Raw genomic sequence first — 20,792 nt, 5'->3', positions numbered from 1 at the left:
TTCCTGAAAAAAACTGTACCTGGAAAAGTTGAAAAATCACTTACCAGGAAATTGGCTTCCAATTCAACAACAAGCAAACAAGCCGATTTGGCAAATATTCTGTGTCCTAAGGAACTAATAGTCAGGATCGAAAGATTGTAAGAAAAATGCAGAACTATGGTACTAAATTGCCTTAAGAATTGGTGGTACCGCCAATAGTGTATTTTGAAAATGAAAATTTCAAGCAGCATAACTCAGAACTCGATTTTAAAACTTGAAAAGATGGTCATAAACTCGGTATTTATTAAAATGTTTTCATTGTTAAACATGTTGAAAGGAAATAAATGTGCAAAGAATCATTTTCAAAAACAGGTTTTGCGATTTCATAGAGGCTATTAATGCAACTTCTGTCAACCTATCTCCTTTATTCTTAATTTTTTAGTTATAAGCGCAGTAGGAACATATGAATAACTAATATTATAAAATAATAGGACCGCAAACAGGATTATGTTTCTAATTTAGAAAGAACTGACATCATTGTTGGTTTACCAATAATATTGACAGAAAATTTTTTAAGTTTTTAACGTAGTAATTTGACAATTGAAACTTTTTTTAAATTGAGGTTTTATAAAAGAATAATTGTCAGTAATCTCATTTTCTTAGCAACAAATTTTTTACAGAATAGCAGTTAACTAGAATAACTAATATTTGCCTCTTAAGATTTTCCAAGGTAAGGCGATCACATTCAATTACCGCCTTCAAAATGATCGCCTTACGGATACTTCTCGTATTTTTTAAACACAGGAAAAAGTTCAAAAAATTTTCTCATTTTTTGCGATCTTGTAGGTCAATACTAGGGAATCACCCAACCGCGGTGAAAAAACACGTCAAAAAATTTTGTCCAAATTTATTATCAAAATGTAAAAAAAAATTAAATTATTATTATAAACATTTTTATTTTTTTTAAAGGAGAATAACTGAGAATCAAGCTTTTTCACGTTCAACCAAAATTTAATAAATATTGATAAAAAAAAATTTGTTCGACAGGCCCTTTTGTAACTTTGCGCATTGAAATGGGGAAGTAAAAGACGTTCAGACTACATCGAATAAGTGTCAAAAACAGCCAGTAGACTAAACCAAATGTCGACATAACAGTCTCTCGACGAAAGAGCCTATACAAAATTGCAATGAGGGAACCGTTTTTCATAGTTGGACCAAGATGATGACCAAGATGATACCAATGAAAATATTTATTTATTCCCTACCATTAGAATAAAAGGAATAATATACGAAATATTTGAAATAACTTAACAAGGTTTTTTTTTCAGATAATGCCGCAGCACATTAGATGGATTTGAAATAAAAAAATACCCTTTTCTAGAATTGTGAAGAAATTTAAATTTTTGTAACCTTCGACAGATCCTTTTGTCGCGTCACCTAAGAAAAACTTCATACTTGAACACAAAATTTCATTCATTGTGACAAACTCTATGGAAAAATGGAGTTAGATAATAAGAACAAGAGGATGTCACGTTCACACACAGAGTAAATAAATTTGATAAAATAACAATCGTTCGACAGGCTCTTTTGTCGCGTTGCGTATGAAAAGACTGAAACAAATGGGTTCGAAAAGATTCAGTAAACTGTGGTGACCCTGAAAATGCGATCTGTAGGTTCTTTTATTGCGTTTTATGAAAAAAAGCTGAGGCAATACGACAAGGTTTGGTAAAAGAAAATATCGGTGTTCGATCGGCCCTTTTGTCGCGTTTCCTTAAAAAAGGTTTTTCAAGTGTAGTATATATAATTTCAACTGCTTGCCGTTGGTTCTAGGGCTCGTCGGTATTTTCAAAAAAGGTTCATTAGTAGAAAAACAATTATTTTTAGGGATACACAAAAATCGGTGTTCGATCGGCCCTTTTGTCGCGGTGCCATAAAAAAGGTTTTTCAAGTGTAGTATATAGAATTTTCACGCTTGCCATTGGTTCTAGGGCTCAACGGTCTTTCTCAAAAAGAGGTTCAGCAGAAGAAAAAAAAATTTTTAGGGGGGGGGGGCACGATTTCAAATTTCGTTCTCGATGGCTGAAATTGTTCCAAATGGGGTCAATCATAAAATTTCAACTACAAAAAACGATTGCCAGCCCTCCTCCGGAGATTCAAAAAAAAAAAAAAAAGTGTTGGTACTTCGATGGGACCTTTTGTCATCGACAAATATCGGGTACGACAGAACCATTTGTCACATTGGGAGACAACTTGGTGAGACCAGGTTGGGATGCGCAATCAAAGAATCATTTGGTTAATTATTGAGTTTCTATCGAACAGGAGGCCAGTCAGATATTTCAGTTATTTAAGTGAAGAAACTGTGTGTTATTAAATAATACTTCTTGAACAGCTTTAACGCAGATCAGTTTCCATAAGTTGATGAGAATTTCTTTCAAACTTTCAAAAGTCAGGCTGATACGTAGAAATATTTCGAGTGGGCTTATTTTTAAATTCAATAAAGACATCAATGATACAATTTAACTGAATAAACCCAATAATATGTCGTTCCCTATATTAGGTTCAACTAAACAGGGGGCATCCGGGGTTGAACCGGGGACATTTCGATCTGCAGTCAAATGCCCTACCACTGAGCTATACCCCCGATATTTTTACATTTTACCCCGTATTATTAGCCCTCCATTTTTATTAAGAATAACTGACTCGTTTTAATTTCTCCATTTTAATTAAGAGTAACTGACTCTGAAATATCGATTGATATTTTTTAAAAATTGGATTTCGTTTCTCTGATATTTCTCCAAGAGAAATGTCGATAATTGATGCCTATTTTTCATCATGTGGCTTTCATTTGGTCAGCTATATCCTGATTATATCGTTGGGGGGACATAAACATGTTATGTTGATTTTGGCTTAAAATTTTTGGCAGAAACCAAAAGTTTTTATGATTCTGGCGAAATTAAATTGTTGCCATCTATCTAATGTTAACGTTTCCATAGTGTATAGTGGTTATCACGTCGGCTTTACATCCTGGAGATCCTCAGTTCGATCCTGTGTGGAAACAATTAACCAACTTTAATCCTAGTATGGAATTGCATTTCCTATTGTATTTTCTCGATAATAGCCAATATCTGACCTTGTGTACTGCTATGTAAAATGTGTAATGGAAGAAGAGCGGTAGGAATCTTACACGCTAACTAGCTAGTCTGTACACTTAAAAGGGTGCCACTACCAAGTTGTATTTGTTTGGCTATCCGTTTGGTGTCATCCCAACGAAAAGCAGTCAAAACTGGCGCTTTTTTAACGCAACAATAACCGCTGAAGTTTTGACTTGATTACTGCAAAATGGTAATGTTACATCACTAGAGATAATTTTACAACTATGCAGTCTATCATGCTAGCACTCATTAGAATTAAATGTAAAAAGATAAAATATAGGAATATCACTTATGTGTATCTTAAGATGAAGTTTCTACCACATTTGCCACTTCCCACATTTGAGGGCCAAATGAATCTCATGAAGATTATGATTTCTGGAGCGATAAATGGTGAAGTGGTTGTTTTTGGTAATTTCCAACTTTTTTTTTATAAGGCAAATACCAATTCATTTGTTTTTATCATTTTTTTAAAAACGTAGTCTACCTAGTTTTAGAATCATATAAGACCAATTTTCTTTTAATCGCAGTATTTTTGTTTTCTACAGATGTAAAGAATGGTCATAAAAAAAAGACCTTGATACTTCTGCCAGTTAAAATAGTTCCGTCAATCCGACTTCAATTCTAAAACGGAAGATAAACACGATTGATGTTGACGTGCAGCCAAGTTCTGCAGCCAGCGGCGATATTCCGTCAACTTCGACTGCTTTGTCTCCCCCTATTAAAAAGGGTTCTCTTTCAAATCCATTAAAACAATTAGCTTTACCTTACCAAAAGCGCTACGCTGGTCACCCTAGGAAAAATGGAAAGGGATACTTTTTGGAGTACAATAAATCCCCAAAAATTGTCTCAAAGAAATCACTTATCGAGAAACAAAAGAGTAAGAACCAAAATTTTCAACAATTTTTGTTATCAGTCATTGTTATTTCTTTTTCCATTAGTGTTCCTGTCATGGATAATTGGATCTCAAAAGGCACCTTTTATAATTGATTTCGAAAAGAAAATTGTAGAGGAAGAATTAACGTAATCCAAGCCGATGTTAGCAATGCAGTTACGGAAGACGTTGTTGAAAAGGAACTTGAATGTTTTCAATCATTGTTTACCCCTGATGATTGGGCTGCTGTCCTTCAAACGAGTAAGTTTTTATTTCATTTTATTTGTATTTTATCATCATATTGACATTTTATTTTAGTTGATGTGAAGAAAAATCGAAGAAGTCAAAAATATTTCCGTGTAAGGAATGCAATGCGAATATTCTAAAAAACGTTTCGGCTATTTTCTGTGATTCTTGCCTGGAATGGTTTCACATGTCGTACGAGAAAGTATCAAGAGAACCAGCATCACAACACTATGTTTGCATAACTTGTAGAAAATGATGTGTGAGGCACCGCCAAACAAGAATCCGTACATTGACACTTAATTGCTTCGTCATTTTACTCATTTACAGGCAAAGAAGTTATGTTTTTTTTTAGAAACTCGAACCTGTTTAAAAATGTTAGTTTGAAGTTATGGTGATTTCGTAGAAACTCGCACCTGTTTTAAAATGTAATTTTGTCATGTGAACAATTAAGAAAAGAAACTTTTTCAAAAAATACATTGAATGAAATTTTGCATTCTTTTTAATTAGTCTTTTTAAATGGAATGACGTTATTCTAAAACGAAAATTAAGAAATTCGTATACAACTTATTTTGGTGTAGGCTACTTAATATACGCTATGAATTATAAATTTGTAAAATAATAAAGGTACACAAGTAAAGCCATGTATCTTATTATTTAAATAAATTAAACCTAGAGAAATTGACAATCCTTTAATTTCAGCAATGTGTCTTCAATTGAATCAAGCCAAACAGCAGCGAAGGTTATCCTGATAAGAAAATTTGAATGTGAATTGTTGTGATCACTAACAAGAATAACTGTTAGTTATGAGTTAAAGAGAAACATGGCAACACAAATAAGGAGTAGAATTCCCATGAATACTTTACTGGAATCAATGTAATTATGAGTTAAAGAGAAACAGGGCAACACAAAAAATTTTTAGCCGTTTGAAAAATCTGCAAAAATCAATCGCTAGAAATCTGACCGATTCACTATAAATTTTCTCTTGATGGATTTTTCCAGTGAATGCCACCTAATTGTTTTCGGTTAATTTCGACACCCTTACTGTGAGATTCTACCCTGACAAACAAGAACTTTGCTGCTAAGAATGAACTCATTATTGAGTCACGGATCCATATTTTTCATTTTGTTGACGGGTACTGTTGCATCACTTGTCCCTTATTTTTTTTCTATTCGTCACACACTTTTTCTATAATGGAGAAGAAAATTGTTCTTGATTTCGTGGAACGTTTGTTATCCCGTTCGTTGGCAACTGAATTAGATGTCGTGGATATAGGAGACAATAAGGAAATAAAAAAACTTATTTTTATCGGTATTTACTTTTAATTTTTTTCTTGTATAAATATTTTCTTAGTATTAAATTGGTTGGTCGTTTGGTGTCCTTCTACACCCAAATTTTGATTCCTAATGTGTTAGAAGTAAAAAAAATTCATTTTTGTTGACTTCAACGGTGGTACATTCGTTGCTTCTGCTGTATGTGGAACATATTTCAAATTTTCACGCGATCTCGAGATTATTTGTTTTGTTGTTTTTTGTTTTTATTTTTTAATTTTTTTTTGTGCGTTATTCCATTATTTTTTCAGGTGAATACGAGTTATCGTATATCGCGTTATGGAATTTTAGGCTATAGGGAAGACGATAAAAAACAATTCCGCTGTAAATCTGATTTCCAGCTACTCTTCCACAAGTATACTGCAGTACGTAGGCTAAGTTAATTTTTTTATGTTTTCCGCTCAATATGACCTTAAATCAACTTTTTTTCATCAACAGTGTGATCCGATTGAGGTGACAAACGGAGTTTTTCCTTTTATTTTCCCTGTTTTCCGTTACGAATTTTGTTCTATTACTTCATTAAAGTGTTCTTCTGCTAAAATTTGAGTTATTGTTGGTAATTTTTTTTATTCGTATTTAAATTTCATTAATTGAAAAAATATTTATTTTAAGATTTGTGTGGCATCGTGTCTTCCGTTCACGAAGATGAATCCATTTTGATAGAGCAGTTGTCTGTGCTCTTTGGAGAAGAAAAGTTGGAAGTACCCTACAGCACAGACAGCAACATTCCGTCTTTTAGACGTCTTTTGTCCCAGTGATCGGGACCGATGGTACCGTTTAAAAGCCCGTACGAAACTTTTAGCTTAAATTTTGACTGTTAGCTAATAACAGCTCACCCGGCGCTAGGCTAAAAAATCAAACCAGCTATAATGCTGCAATCACCTCGAAATTTTTCATCTTAAAATAATTCCCCTTTTTTAAGCAGATATCAGCTTTTTTTTTTCAAGCTAGGGCGTTTTCTTATCTTGCTTGAAAAAATTAACCTGAAAACCAGCTTGAATTTCCCCCCTTAATATTTTTCCTAACTGTAAGCTAATTCCACTACTGAAATTTTAATCTAGGGTTTCGCTCCACTTTTTTTAGCAGATATTCAGCTTTTATTTTCCAAGCTAGGTTGTTTTCTGATCTGGCTTGAAATTATTAACCTTTAAATCAGCTCGAATTTTTTCCCCTTAACATATTTCCTAACTGTTTCACCTAATTGTAGTATTGAATTTTTAATCTAGGGTTTCGCTTAATTTGATCGAAATAAATCATGATATTAAAAAAAAGGTTAAACAAATGCGGCATGTGGGGTGGTCAGGCACAGACACAAAATAATTAGGCCTACAGATTTTTTTTATTTACAACCTAAAAACCTACGCATAGTAGGTACGTATAATAGTTATGGGCAAAAGGCGAAATTTAGAAAATATTTTTTTACATTACAAATGGTTTGTTTTTATATAAGTTTTTTGTTAGTGAAATTAGAAGTCTATGTGAAGAATTAGGCCTATCGACACAATTATAACAGCATCAAATATTTTTTACCTATAACATATCAAAAGATACCAGATCGGGACAACCAGCAGCAATAAGTAAGTAGGTGCAGCAAAAAACTCAAAATCAGTAAATGGATGGGTGATCCTGCTAACAATGGGAATGCGCGCGGAAAGATCTTTTTCTTCATTAGGTAAGACAGCGAGAAAATTTCAAGTTGCCTTCAATCTAAGATTTATAGCTAGAAAAACGAGTAACCTGAACCCCGGTCAAATCCGGGGAACTTTTGTCTAGCGTAAAGTCGGACTCTTTTGCAATTCGCTTTCCTGTAGCACGATCTACCCGTAATAGATTTTATCGTGGGAAATCTGCCCAGTGACTACCTAACTTGAAGATTATCACGGCGATGCTATAGACATCTGGTGGTGATGCTGGTTGTTGCGTCATCAAAGATTGCGTCATAACGGCGACGACATCTGGTGTCGGGCATGTTTGGGCATGTTCCATTTTGGGGGAGGAGCCTGTGTTGACACATTGTTGACACAGACACAGGCTCCTCCCCCAAAAGCTTGTTCTTTTATTATATATACATAGATAATAGCTAAATCTACTCTAAAATTCCCAAAATGGAATTTTAAAATTTTGACCTGAAAATTTCTAGCTAAAACCGCCTAACTTCGTAGCTAATTCTAGTACAGAATTAGCTAAAAGTTTCGTACGGGAGGCGTCTTTCTGGGTGGTTTTAAGAGGACCAAACTGGGAAACATGTCCGTTATTTCGGGGTTTAAATACGGCCAAAGCCGGTTTTTTAAACTTTAAACAAAATTAATCAAATTTTTGTTTAAATTTAGCCTAAAACATGCAAACATTTCTTTTTTTATTATTTAAAAATAAATTTATGGTTAAATCACTTAAATTGTAATTTCTGAAGCCGAATTTCAAATATAATAGTTTTCTTCGCTCTGCGGTTTAAACGCATTAGTTTCTCACATTCGAATTACTGGTCCGACACTCTAACCACTCGCCCATTACCTGTTATAATTGAATAGAAGTTTGAAAACAGGATTGTTAAGATAGCATTTGGACTTAGAGTTTTCGCGGATTTCGTGTCTTTGTGTCATTGTTCACAAACCCAAAACACAAAAACGAGACCAGTTTTAGACTGCTTTGGGCCAAACGATTTGTGCCCATAAAAAACCAATTTGGGACCACACGAATTGGAAGGACAAAAGCCGTTTTTTTTCATCCTTTTTTTCCCGGCACGACAGGGGCGTCAGACGGAACCCTTTAATTTTTAAGCGTTTCAATTTTCTTTTTCATTTCATTTCAATACGGATAAAAACCTTTTTTTTCCGGATTGTTTGTACGGTACGGAAGGGACGGTTTTTATACCGCTTAAAAACCAGGGATGTTGTCTGGGAGATTTGCAATAAATATTTTCTCTTTTAAATTCATCTTATTTTTCTTTGTCTCGATAGGTTATGGTGATTGGACATCGAAAAATTGTCAATCATTTGCGTAGTTGCAACGGTGACAACCCAGTTTTGCGCAATAGTTTTATCAAGATTTATGGACTCAAGCTTGTCAGCAATGGCTCTTTGCCTATAGCTGCTCTTTGCGAGGACAGTTGGATAGAAATTTTTCCCATGTAGTAATTCCCATTTTAAATTCTTAAACTTAGAAGCTCACATAAACTGTAACGTATAAGATAATACAAATCTACAACTACAATGCCATTTATTTCGAATTTATCATATTCTCGGTAATTCATAAATGATGACCATTAAAAGGTTTTCTTTCATAAAACAATCGTGATTCATGTTCTCCACTTGTTATTTTAATAATAAATATGTTTTTGTTGTGACACTGAAACATTCCTTATCATTTGCGTAGTTGTTCTCCACTTTTTAGTAAAAAAAATAAAATAAAAAATCCTTTTTTAGCGTAGTACTTATTTTCCGTCTTTTTTTACTTAAAAAAAAATAAACATTTTTTAGCGTAGTACTTAATTTTCCGTCTTTACATCTTCGAATTATTCTTGAATTTTCTCACCTTACATCATTTTCCTTAGTGGCATTTTTTTCATAATCCTGTTTATTCTTTTAACTCTACCTCTTAACATCACTAACTATTTTAGCGCGAAACGGGAGACGGTTAAGCAACCCTTTTACCTGACGCAAAATGAATAGAGAATAAGGCTGATAGACAAATTCTATTAATTGCCACTATTCTGTCACACCACCGTTTAATTCTAGAACTCTTGCTAATCAAGCGTTCGTAAATTTCATTTTGCGTTCCGTAAAAGGGTTGCTTAACCGTCTCCCGTTTCGCAGTAAAATAGTTAGTGATGTTAAAAGGTAGAGTTAAGAAAAGAGGGGGGTAGAGGGGTTTGGGTTAACAAGGAAAAATGCGCACAGATAACAACCCCTTTCTCTTGTGATAGGCTCACACTACCCGCCAATACAGAGTAAAAAGGCGTATATTTGAGCACAAGGTACACAAACTTTCAGCCACGACTGTAGATCGTGAAGATCCCGAATTGCAAATGGCTATGAAAATGTTCAATCGCAGATCCTTTGAAGATGAACAAGAAGACGAAGATGTTTACGAAGCCAATCTAGCATCCAGTCGTTCCCGGTCTTCAGCGGAACTTATCGTTAAAAGTCATTCACCATCATTACTTAAACGTCCTTCTACGTCTTTAGGCATCACAACTGTTAGTTTGTTGTCAAACAAACCGCAAGAAAATTCCCCTGCTTGTAGTTTACGTGAGACAGTTAATCGTTCTAAACGTCAACTAGGCGAAAAATCTGATATGTCATCATCAATACGTCTTCTTCGTGATAGGTTGGACGTTCTTAATTCCGTCATATTAGGACGTAGACTAAGGGATGACCCCCTGAGAGACGATGATATACCCAAATAAGATCAATTCGATATCATGTATGGAAAGACTAAAGATTTAATCTAATACACAACAACACGTCTAATACGTAAATTAAGTGTTATTCTTTGTCGCTTTGCGAATCCTTCATACTTATAATATGAAATAGAGAATACCTTCGATATAGAAAATAGAAGTTTTATCGAATCTAAATACTTTGTAAATTTGATTATCGTCAAATAGATAAAAAATGTCAGCACGTTGATGATAAAACGGAACCATTCTCCTTCTCACTTCTATTCGTTTTTCATACAATTCATCCTCATTCGCATCACTGTCATTGTCACTATTTAAGACTTCGTTAAAAACATCAAGGTAAAGTTCTAACTCATCGATGTTATTCATCTTCTATTCTCACTAGACCACTTAATAATGAAAACAATGACACGGGAAATACTAAAATTAGGACAACAATAGCTGTAAGCATTAGCTTAAGCACGGAATTTTAAGAAAATAATCTCTGTGATCCATAAAATAGCTGGCTTACAAAAAAAGCTAACTTAAGACTAAAAAGACAAGTTCCAAAAAAAATCTTAAAGAAAAGGTGAGTTGAGAAAAGCTAAAACACGGTTTTAGGAAAATTCAAGCTTAAATTGGATTTTTAAGCCAAAAACAGTAAGATAAGAAAAAATTCCGCGCTTAAGTCAAGGCTAGAATATGGCCCCAGTTTCCATAAGTTGATGAGAATTTCTTTCAAACTTTCAAAAGTCAGGCTGATACGTAGAAATATTTCTAGTGAGCTGATTATCGAATTCAATAAACACATCAAGGAAAAAATTTAACTGAATAAACCCAATAATAGTTCATTCCCAATATTAGGTTAAACTTAATAGGGACATCCGGGGTTGTACCAGGGACATTTCGATCTGCAGACGAATGCTCTTCCACTGAGCTACACCCCCGATAGTTTTACATTTTACCTCGTATTTGTATTATTCCTCCATTTTAATTAAGAGTTTCTGACTCCGAAATATCGATTGATATTTTTTAAAAATTAGATTTCTTTTCTCTGATATTTCACGAAACGAAATGTCGATAATTGATGCCTATTTTATCATCTTGTGGCTTTCAGGTCAAGTCAGCTATATCCTTATTATATATTTGGGGGACATAAACATGTTATGTTGATTTTGGCTTAAAATTTTTTTGCCATCTTTATGCAATTAACGTTTCCATAGTGTAGTGGTTATCACGTCGGCTGTACATGCTGAAGGTCCTCAGTTCGATCCTGGGTGGAAACAATTTGACAACTTTAATCCGAGTATGGAATTGCATTTCCTATTTTACTTTCTAGATAATAGCCAATATCTGGACTTGTGTACTGCTATGTAAAATGTGTAATGGAAGAAGAGCGGTAGGAATCTTACATGCTAACTAGCTAGTCTGTACACTTAAAAGGGTGCCACTACCAAGTTGTATTTGTTTGGCTATCCGTCTGGTGTCATCCCAACGAAAAGTAGTCAAAACTGGCGCTTTTTTAACGCAACAATAACCGCTGAAGTTTTGACTTGATTACTGCAAAATGGTAATGTTACATCACTAGAGATAATTTTACAACTATGCAGTCTATAATCCTAGCACTCATTACATACAAAGTAAAAAGATAAAATATAGGAATATCACTTATGTGTATCTTAGCAGTAAATCCTCATAACCACCGATGTAGTTATCACCATAGTGCGAGCGATAATCCAAGTGCATTTTACCATGACATAATAGATAGTATTGGATTACAACGTTGATTTTTATGAGCCTGGCTAGCTCAGTCGGAACAGCATGAGACTCTTAAGTATTAATTGCAATTGTACACACGACCGGGGTTTTACATCTTTCGCTGAGATAATTCAACCTGGCAGGTTCTTTCTATATTGTGCGCAAATCAGCTACAGATACAGTAATAATTCTATGGTGTGATTATTGTTTTGTCACTATATATTTGATATAAATATTTAAATAAATGATACAAAAGTTTCCATATAACCAGGTAAGAATGCAGAAAACTGCAAGTTATTTCATTTTAAAACATTTCACCGATGAACATCCGTCGTACGAGGGGGCACCCAGGTTTGAGCTTGGGACATTTCGATTTGCAGTCGAATGCTCTACTACTGAGCTACACCCCCACAATGGTTGTATGAGTTTACCTTCGACATTCTGGATTATACCCTGCTAGTACAAGATATCCATAGGATATCCTATGTTAGTCCCTTCATCCAAGGGACGTCTCGCCCTTTATGGAACAACTAGGGATATCCATAGGATAATTTTTTTTGGTCGTCAAATAGACGTTCAATTTTTACGTCCTAAGGACGGAAAAGTTGGACGCATTTAGGACAATAAATATTGAATGTACTGTTGACATCCATTTTCCTTCCCAGTTCCCACCGTATATAATCCATACATGATAAAGTCTATAAATATCATATTGGAGATGAGCGGTGTAATAAAACATTATTTTAACTTAATTATCTGTAAATCTACGATATGATTTCTTTGTAATTATAAAAAATACATAAATTTTTGTAAATATTATATTGAAATAAAATCTTCCCTTTATTCCATATTTAATATTCTCTCCTCAAAATATTGTTGCAATAATTCAATCTAAAACTTTATTACTAAGTGCAAATATAAGAACTAGGTTATTATTCTATTCATTGTATAATTATCATAAGGAAATGTGCCACATCAGAAGAAGATGTGACAAAGAAATAAAAGTGCAGTAGCATCGGTGAATGAAGTAGTTGGATGGGTGACCCGACTCACACGCGCGAATTTCTTTTCTTCAATCCCCAAAATTTTCTTTCCCTACTATGTCCTTTGGTGACGTCCATTGACTGTCCACGGTGGGACATCCTTGGGAGCGACATTTGGATGTCCCACGTTCGGACTCAGGACGGACCGATGGGATATCCCATTGTCCTTTCCGGACACACACAGTCCGTCCTGGCAACGTAAAATTGCTAGCAGGGTAACGTATTAATTTTGCGAAAAAAACCCATAGCTTTTAATTTTTGTTTCACACAGGATGCGCAAACAAAGAATCATTTGGTTAATAATTGAGTTTCTATTGAACAGGAGGCCACGTCAGATATTTCAGTTATTTAAGTGAAGAAACTGTGTGTTATTAAATAATACTTCTTGAACAGCTTTAACACAGATCATTTTCCATAAGCTGATGAGAATTTCTTTCAAATTTTCAAAAGTCAGGCTGATAGGTAGAAATATTTTTAGGGAGCTGATTTTCAAATTCAATAAACACATCAATGAAACAATTTAACTGAATAAACCCAATAATAGTTCATTCCCTGTATTAGATTCAATTTAATACGGGAATCCGGGGTTGAACCGGTGAGATTTCGGTCTGCAGTCGAATGCTCTTCCACTGAGCTTTACCGTATATAATTACATACCTTTACTTTATATATTTACATTTTACCGCGTATTTGTATTATTTCTCCATTTTAATTAAGAGTAACTGACTCTGAAATATCGATTGATATTTTTTAAAAATTGGATTTCTTTTCTCTGATATTTAACGAAACGAAATGTCGATAATTGATGCCTATTTTTTCATCGTGTGGCTTTCAGGTCAAGTCAGCTATATCCTTATTATATATTTGGGGGACATATACATGTTATGTTGATTTTGGCGAAATAATTTTTTTGCCATCATTATGAAATTTACGTTTCCATAGTGTAGTGGTTATCACGTCGGCTTTACACGCTGAAGGTCCTCAGTTCGATCCTGGGTGGAAACAATTTTACTACTTTAATCCGAGTATGGAATTGCATTTCCTATTGTACTTTCTCGATAATAGCCAATATCTGGACTTGTGTACTGCTATGTAAAATGTGTAATGGAAGAAGAGCGGTAGGAATCTTACACGCTAACTAGCTAGTCTGTACACTTAAAAGGGTGCCACTACCAAGTTGTATTTGTTTGGCTATCCGTCTGGTGTCATCCCAACGAAAAGCAGTCAAAACTGGCGCTTTTTTAACGCAACAATAAACGCTGAAGTTTTGAATTGATTACTGCAAAATGGTAATGTTACATCACTAGAGATAATTTTACAACTATGCAGTCTATCATCCTAGCACTCATTACATACAAAGTAAAAAGATAAAATATAGGAATATCACTTATGTGTATCTTAGCAGTAAATCCTCATAACCACCGATGTAGTTATCACCATAGTGCGAGCGATAATCCAAGTGCATTTTACCATGACATAATAGATAGTATTGGATTACAACGTTGATTTTTATGAGCCTGGCTAGCTCAGTCGGAACAGCATGAGACTCTTAAGTATTAATTGCAATTGTACACACGACCGGGGTTTTACATTTTTCGCTAAGATTATCGTACCTGGCAGGTTCTTTCTATATTGTGTGCAAATCTGCTTCTGATACAGTGATAATTCTATGGTGTGATTATTGTTTTGTCACTATATATTTGATGTAAATCTTTAAATAAATGATACAAAAGTTTCCATATAAACAGGTAAGCATGCAGAAAACCGCAAGTTATTTCATTTTTAAACATCTTAATAAAGAACATCCGTTGTATAAGGGGGCACCCAGGTTTGAACTGGGAACAGTTCGATCTGCAGTCGAATGCTCTACCACTGAGCTATATCCACATAAATGATTGTATGAGTTTACCTTCGACATTCTGGATTATAAGGTATTAATTTTGCGAAAAAAAAAACATATCTTTTAATTTTTGTTTCACACAGGATGAGCAAACAAAGAATCATTTGGTTAATAATTGAGTTTCTATTGAACAGGAGGCCACGTCAGATATTTCAGTTATTTAAGTGAAGAAACTGTGTGTTATTAAATAATACTTCTTGAACAGCTTTAACGCAGATCAGTTTCCATAAGCTGATGAGAATTTCTTTCAAACTTTCAAAAGTCAGGCTGATATGTAGAAATATTTTTAGTGAGCTGATTTTCAAATTCAATAAACACAACAATGAAACAATTTAACTGAATAAACCCAATAATAGTTCATTCCCTGTATTAGATTCAACTTAATAGGGGGCATCCGTGGTTGAACCGGGGACATTTCGATCTGCAGTCGAATGCTCTTCCACTGAGCTATACCCCCGATATTTTTACATTTTACCGCGTATTTGTATTATTCCCCTATTTTAATTAAGAGTAACTGACTCTGAAATATCGATTTATCCCTGAGGTATATTAATATACGAAGGTCCTTAACAATATAGGGTGTGGGGTATAGGGGGTAGGGTAGTAGTAGCTAGTAGTGAATTTCAGAGGGTTTAATGTCCATTTAGTTATCCTTTATACGTTTCTTCCCTGAATGACCAATCGTCACCAAATTTTGTACGTAATTCTGTCAAAATTTGATACCATACCACCATACCAGTGGCAGCCCGGGTTGCTAACCATGAGACCAACCTTGACATTAGATTTAAGGGAAAACGTGGTCAGGTTGGTGTGTACACCAAACAATGTAACGAAAGACGAAGTAAAGCTATGGTAATATCGCTAGCGACGCTACCATCGGTATCGATTTTGGAACCGGTCGTAAAACACTTAGGTTATATGCCTGAATTAAGATTTTTTCAGCGGTGGTTTAATCTAACTGCTATAAGAGCACATCCATTTCTTTATAGTTAATATGTAACTAATAATTTTTCCAATTCCATGTTACTATAGTAATAAATGTTGGTAAAACTTAATCTAAACATGAAGTGCGACATGGGGTGGCGGGAAAAAGCCTCCGCCACACCTAAGTCGCACCACTCATAATATTAACAGATTATTAGTCAATTAGTTATAAAGAATCAATTATGAAAGAGAATAAAGGGAAACAGAATTTTCCAAACGTTAAAGTATGTATTAATCTACCATAACCTTTATTTTCTGTCTCTTTAACGTTTAAAAAATTACCGAAGGATATTACCGAAGGAATCTTGTATTGCAATGTGGCGTAAACTAGGTGTATTGAGAAGAGCACACAATTGTAACAATGACAGGGCAAAATATCAATAATTAATGGCAATTGTATGCTTTTCTGTTCAATTTTCGAAGATCATTGCAGGTTTAATCGAAAGTGCAACAACCGAATGGCCGTCAGAAAATACCGCTGGGACGACAAAAGCCGGTTTCTACCAGTAGAAGAAAAAGAACGATAAGAAAGATTATTTCCTATCGTTTTGCAAGTACTTGTTTGATCACTGGGTATTTACACTTTTCACGAGATATTCGTAAAAATGTTGAATGTGGTTTCATTCTGTTGGCAGACCTGACAAAGGTCTTTATGTTTTTAACTGAAAGTGATTATTGTATGGAGTTGCGGAGGATAGAACTCCGGGCTTTTCGCATGCAAAGCGAACACTCTACCACTGAGTTACAACCCCTTGACAATTGAGACTACCAGTATGTTCCTGATACTTGCTTTTTACCACTCGATTATTTGCACTACCTTGGAGTTGCGGAGGATTGAACTCCGGTATTCTCATATGCGAAGCGAGCACTCTACCTCTGAATTACAACCCCTTAACTTATGCTCGTTTGCTTTAAGTGACTGTTAACGATTGCGACACGTACGTGTTTTCAATGGAGAAGAAGATTTAAAGTGAAAAAGAATAAAACTTTAAAGGAAGGTTTTGTCAAGAGTGGGGTTCGAACCCACGCCTTCTTCGAAGACCAGAATGCCAAGTAACGGATATCACAAGATTACCTATTAATCTATTATTTGAATTAGAATCTTAATTCTGGCTCTTTAACCACTCGGCCATCTTGACATTGTTATCGCAATGGCTACTTTTATTGCAATGTGGCGTAAAATAGGTGTATTGAGAAGAGCACACAATTGTAACAATGACAGGGAAAAATATCAATAATTAATGGCAATTGTATGCTTTTCTGTTCAATTTTCGAGGATCATGGCAGGTTTAATCAACAGTGCCACAACCGAATGGCCGTCAGAAAATACCGCTGGGACGACAAAAGCCGGTTTTTACCAGTAGAAGAAAAAGAACGATAAGAAAGATTATGCCCTATCGTTTTGCAAGTATTTGTTTGTTCACTGGGTATTTACACTTTTCACGAGATATTCGTTAGAATGTGGAATGTAGTTTCATTCTGTTGGCAGACCTAACAATGGTCTTTTTTTATTCAAAATCACAGTGATTATAGTATGGAGTTGCGGAGGATCGAACTCCGGGCTTTTCGCATGCAAAGAGAACACTCTACCACTGAGTTACAACCCCTTGGCAATCTAGACTACCAGTATTTTTCTGATACTTGCTTTTTACCACTCGATTATTTGCACTAGCTTGGAGATGCGGAGTATTGAACTCCGATCTTCTCACATGCGAAGCGAGCACTCTACCTCTGAGTTACAACCCCTTAACTTAAGCTCGTTTGCTTTGAGTGACTGTTAACGATTGTGACACGTATGTGTTTTCAATGGAGAAGAAGATTTAAAGTGAAAAAGAATAAAACTTGAAAGGAAGGTTTTGTCAAGAGTGGGGTACGAACCCACGCCTTCTTCGAAGACCAGAATGCCAAGTAACGGATTTCACAAGATTACCTATTAATCTATTATTTGAATTAGAAACTTAAGTCTGGCGCCTTAACCACTCGGCAATCTTGACATTGTCAACGCAATAACTACTTATATTGCAATGTGGTGTAAACTAGGTGTATTGAGAAGAGCACACAATTGTAACAATGACAGGGCAAAATATCAATAATTAATGGCAAATGTATGCTTTTCTGTTCAATTTTCGAAGATCATTGCAGGTTTAATCGAAAGTGCCACAACCGAATGGCCGTCAGAAAATACCGCTGGGACGACAAAAGCCGGTTTCTACCAGTAGAAGAAAAATAACGATAAGAAAGATTATGCCCTATCGTTTTGCAAGTACTTGTTTGTTCACTGGGTAATTACACTTTTCACGAGATATTCGTTAGAATGTGGAATGTAGTTTCATTCTGTTGGCAGACCTAACAATGGTCTTTTTTTTCAAAATCAAAGTGATTATAGTATGGAGTTGCGGAGGATCGAACTCCGGGCTTTTCGCATGCAAAGCGAACACTCTACCACTGAGTTACAACCCCTTGGCAATCAAGACTACCAGTATTTTTCTGATACTTGCTTTTTACCACTCGATTATTTGCACTACCTTGGAGTTGCGGAGGATTGAACTCCGGTCTTCTCACATGCGAAGCGAGCACTCTACCTCTGAGTTACAACCCCTTAACTTTTGCTCGTTTTCTTTGAGTGACTGTTAACGATTGTGACACGTTTGTGTTTTCAATGGAGAAGAAGATTTAAAGTGAAAAAGAATAAAACTTGAAAGGAAGATTTTGTCAAGAGTGGGGTACGAACCCACGCCTTCTTTGAAGACCAGAATGCCAAGTAACGGATTTCACAAGATTACCTATTAATCTATTATTTGAATTAGTATCTTAAGTCTGGCGCCTTAACCACTCGGCCATCTTGACATTGTTAACGCAATGACTACTTATCGCTTAGTTATATTTATATACGAAGGTCCTTAACAATATAGGGTGTGGGGTATAGGGGGGAAGGGTAGTAGTAGCTAGTAGTGAAATTCAGAGGGTTTAATGTCCATTTAGTTATCCTTTATACGTTTCTTCCCTGAATGACCAATCGTCACCAAATTTTGTACATAATTCTGTCAAAATTTGATACATGTCGTAACGGGGTTTCATTTGTTTTCATTACTGTTTTAAAAATTTAATTTGCGTACTTGTTACCTAGCTGGTTGCCGAATCCTAGGCAGTGAATTCGCTTTTGTTTGCTTAACCTTCCAACTGTCAGTGCAGTGAGTGCTCAGCAGTGTTAACAAAAAGAAAAAAAGTTTGAATCTTCCCTAGCAATTCAAGTTTTGATGATATGATATTGATATTTTGATGATATTTGATTTGATTTTTATTGTTCTTGTTCGATTTCGTCTTTATTGTTCTTATTATTGCCTCTTTTTGTTAACTGTTTTTAATAAATGATGATCTTGATTTTAATAAATTTTTTGATCAAGTAAAATTTCTATTCCCCTTTTTTTTAACAGTTAGTCATCAACTAAGAAGTTGAAGAACATTTTAAAAATGTTTGATCATACAAATTTTGAAGCTCTGGGTCATCTCTCTCTTCTTCCCTTGTCCTCTCCACAGTCATCAAGATCTTTCGGCGGTGGTGAAGAGTTACCACCGATCTTCCACTTCCATTTACCTCCAAAAGTTTTTTAAGTGTAATTTTTCAAAAGTTACAAAAGGCTTGATCGAGTTTCGGACCCCGAACCATACGAGTGGCAGCCCGGGTTGCTAACCATTTTACCAACATTGACACAAGGTTTAAGGGAAAGCGTGGTCAGGTTGGTGTGTACACCAAACAATGTAACGAAAGACGAAGTAAAGCTATGGTAATATCGCTAGCGACGCTACCATCAGTATCGATTTTGGAACCGGTCGTAAAACACTTAGGTTATATGCCTGAATTAATATTTTTTCAGCGGTGGTTTAATCTAACTGCTATAAGAGCACATCCAATTCTTTATAGTTAATATGTAACTAATAATTTTTCCAATTCCATGTTACTATAGTAATAAATGTTGCTAAAACTTAATCTAAACGACGTGGGGTGGCGGGGCGAAGCCTCCGTCACTCCTAAGTCGCACCACTCATAATATTAACAGATTATTAGTCAATTAGTTATAAAGAATCAATTATGAAAGAGAATAAAGGGAAAGAGAATTTTCCAAACGTTATAGTATGTATTAATCTACCATAACCTTCATTTTCTGTCTCTTTAACGTTTAAAAAAATTACCGAAGGATATTACCGAAGGAATCTTGTATTTTTTAAAAATTATATTTGTTTTCTCTGATATTTCACGAAACGAAATGTCGATAATTGATGCCTATTTTTTCATCGTGTGGCTTTCAGGTCAAGTCAGCTATATCCTTATTATATATTTGGGGGACATAAACATGTTATGGTGATTTTGGCGAAATAAATTTTTGGCCATATTTCAGAAATTGACGTTTCCATAGTGTAGTGGTTATCACGTTGGCTTTACACGCTGAAGGTCCTCAGTTCGATCCTGGGTGGAAACAATTTGACAACTTTAATCCGAGTATGGAATTGCATTTCCTTTTGTACTTTCTCGATAATAGCCAATATCTGGACTTGTGTACTGCTATGTAAAATGTGTAATGGAAGAAGAGCGGTAGGAATCTTACACGCTAACTAGCTAGTCTGTACACTTAAAAGGGTGCCACTACCAAGTTGTATTTGTTTGGCTATCCGTCTGGTGTCATCCCAACGAAAAGCAGTCAAAACTGGCGCTTTTTTAACGCAACAATAAACGCTGAAGTTTTGAATTGATTACTGCAAAATGGTAATGTTACATCACTAGAGATAATTTTACAACTATCCTCCGTTTCCGTCATTATGCAGTCTATCATCCTAGCACTCATTACATACAAAGTAAAAAGATAAAATATAGGAATATCACTTATGTGTATCTTAGCAGTAAATCCTCATAACCACCGATGTAGTTATCACCATCCCAGCTAGCATGTCTTTATTGGTAAAATATTTTTTTCCGACAATATTCTTCGATTGATAACCCACATATTGGTATAATATTATATTATTACTTTGTTGCGACAAGGTGGCTGTTAAATTTTTTTGTTATTTTCCCAATAAATGACTATTATCAAAAAAGAATAAATTAATATATATTTTTTTTTTATTTTCCCAATAACGGATAATTAGATAAGGAATA

General features: G+C 34.9%; 11 non-coding genes across 11 annotated transcripts; 3 read left to right on the top strand and 8 right to left on the bottom strand.

Moving 5' to 3' along the window:
* Positions 1 to 2,548: 2,548 nt before the first annotated feature.
* On the bottom strand, positions 2,549 to 2,620 carry Trnac-gca. The gene has a single exon. It is a non-coding gene; the product is annotated as a tRNA-Cys (tRNA).
* An 8,548-nt stretch (positions 2,621 to 11,168) lies between these two features.
* Positions 11,169 to 11,241, top strand: Trnav-uac. The gene has a single exon. It is a non-coding gene; the product is annotated as a tRNA-Val (tRNA).
* A 2,447-nt stretch (positions 11,242 to 13,688) lies between these two features.
* Positions 13,689 to 13,761, top strand: Trnav-uac. Its single transcript has one exon. It is a non-coding gene; the product is annotated as a tRNA-Val (tRNA).
* An 810-nt stretch (positions 13,762 to 14,571) lies between these two features.
* Trnac-gca lies at positions 14,572 to 14,643 on the bottom strand. Its single transcript has one exon. It is a non-coding gene; the product is annotated as a tRNA-Cys (tRNA).
* A 398-nt stretch (positions 14,644 to 15,041) lies between these two features.
* On the bottom strand, positions 15,042 to 15,113 carry Trnac-gca. The gene has a single exon. It is a non-coding gene; the product is annotated as a tRNA-Cys (tRNA).
* A 1,207-nt stretch (positions 15,114 to 16,320) lies between these two features.
* Trnaa-ugc lies at positions 16,321 to 16,392 on the bottom strand. The gene has a single exon. It is a non-coding gene; the product is annotated as a tRNA-Ala (tRNA).
* Positions 16,393 to 17,175: 783 nt separating this feature from the next.
* Trnaa-ugc lies at positions 17,176 to 17,247 on the bottom strand. The gene has a single exon. It is a non-coding gene; the product is annotated as a tRNA-Ala (tRNA).
* A 781-nt stretch (positions 17,248 to 18,028) lies between these two features.
* Trnaa-ugc lies at positions 18,029 to 18,100 on the bottom strand. The gene has a single exon. It is a non-coding gene; the product is annotated as a tRNA-Ala (tRNA).
* Positions 18,101 to 18,167: 67 nt separating this feature from the next.
* Positions 18,168 to 18,239, bottom strand: Trnaa-cgc. The gene has a single exon. It is a non-coding gene; the product is annotated as a tRNA-Ala (tRNA).
* A 111-nt stretch (positions 18,240 to 18,350) lies between these two features.
* On the bottom strand, positions 18,351 to 18,487 carry Trnal-uaa. The gene is made up of 2 exons: positions 18,451 to 18,487; positions 18,351 to 18,395 (listed from the first exon to the last, which is right to left on the bottom strand). It is a non-coding gene; the product is annotated as a tRNA-Leu (tRNA).
* Positions 18,488 to 20,045: 1,558 nt separating this feature from the next.
* Positions 20,046 to 20,118, top strand: Trnav-uac. The gene has a single exon. It is a non-coding gene; the product is annotated as a tRNA-Val (tRNA).
* The last annotated feature ends 674 nt before the right edge of the window (positions 20,119 to 20,792 follow it).

The sequence above is a fragment of the Daphnia pulicaria genome, chromosome 2, assembly GCF_021234035.1.
Source record: "Daphnia pulicaria isolate SC F1-1A chromosome 2, SC_F0-13Bv2, whole genome shotgun sequence".
NCBI classification, from domain to species: domain Eukaryota; kingdom Metazoa; phylum Arthropoda; class Branchiopoda; order Diplostraca; family Daphniidae; genus Daphnia; species Daphnia pulicaria.
Note: the sequence above shows the minus strand (reverse complement) of the source record. Positions and strands in the feature narration are given on the sequence as shown.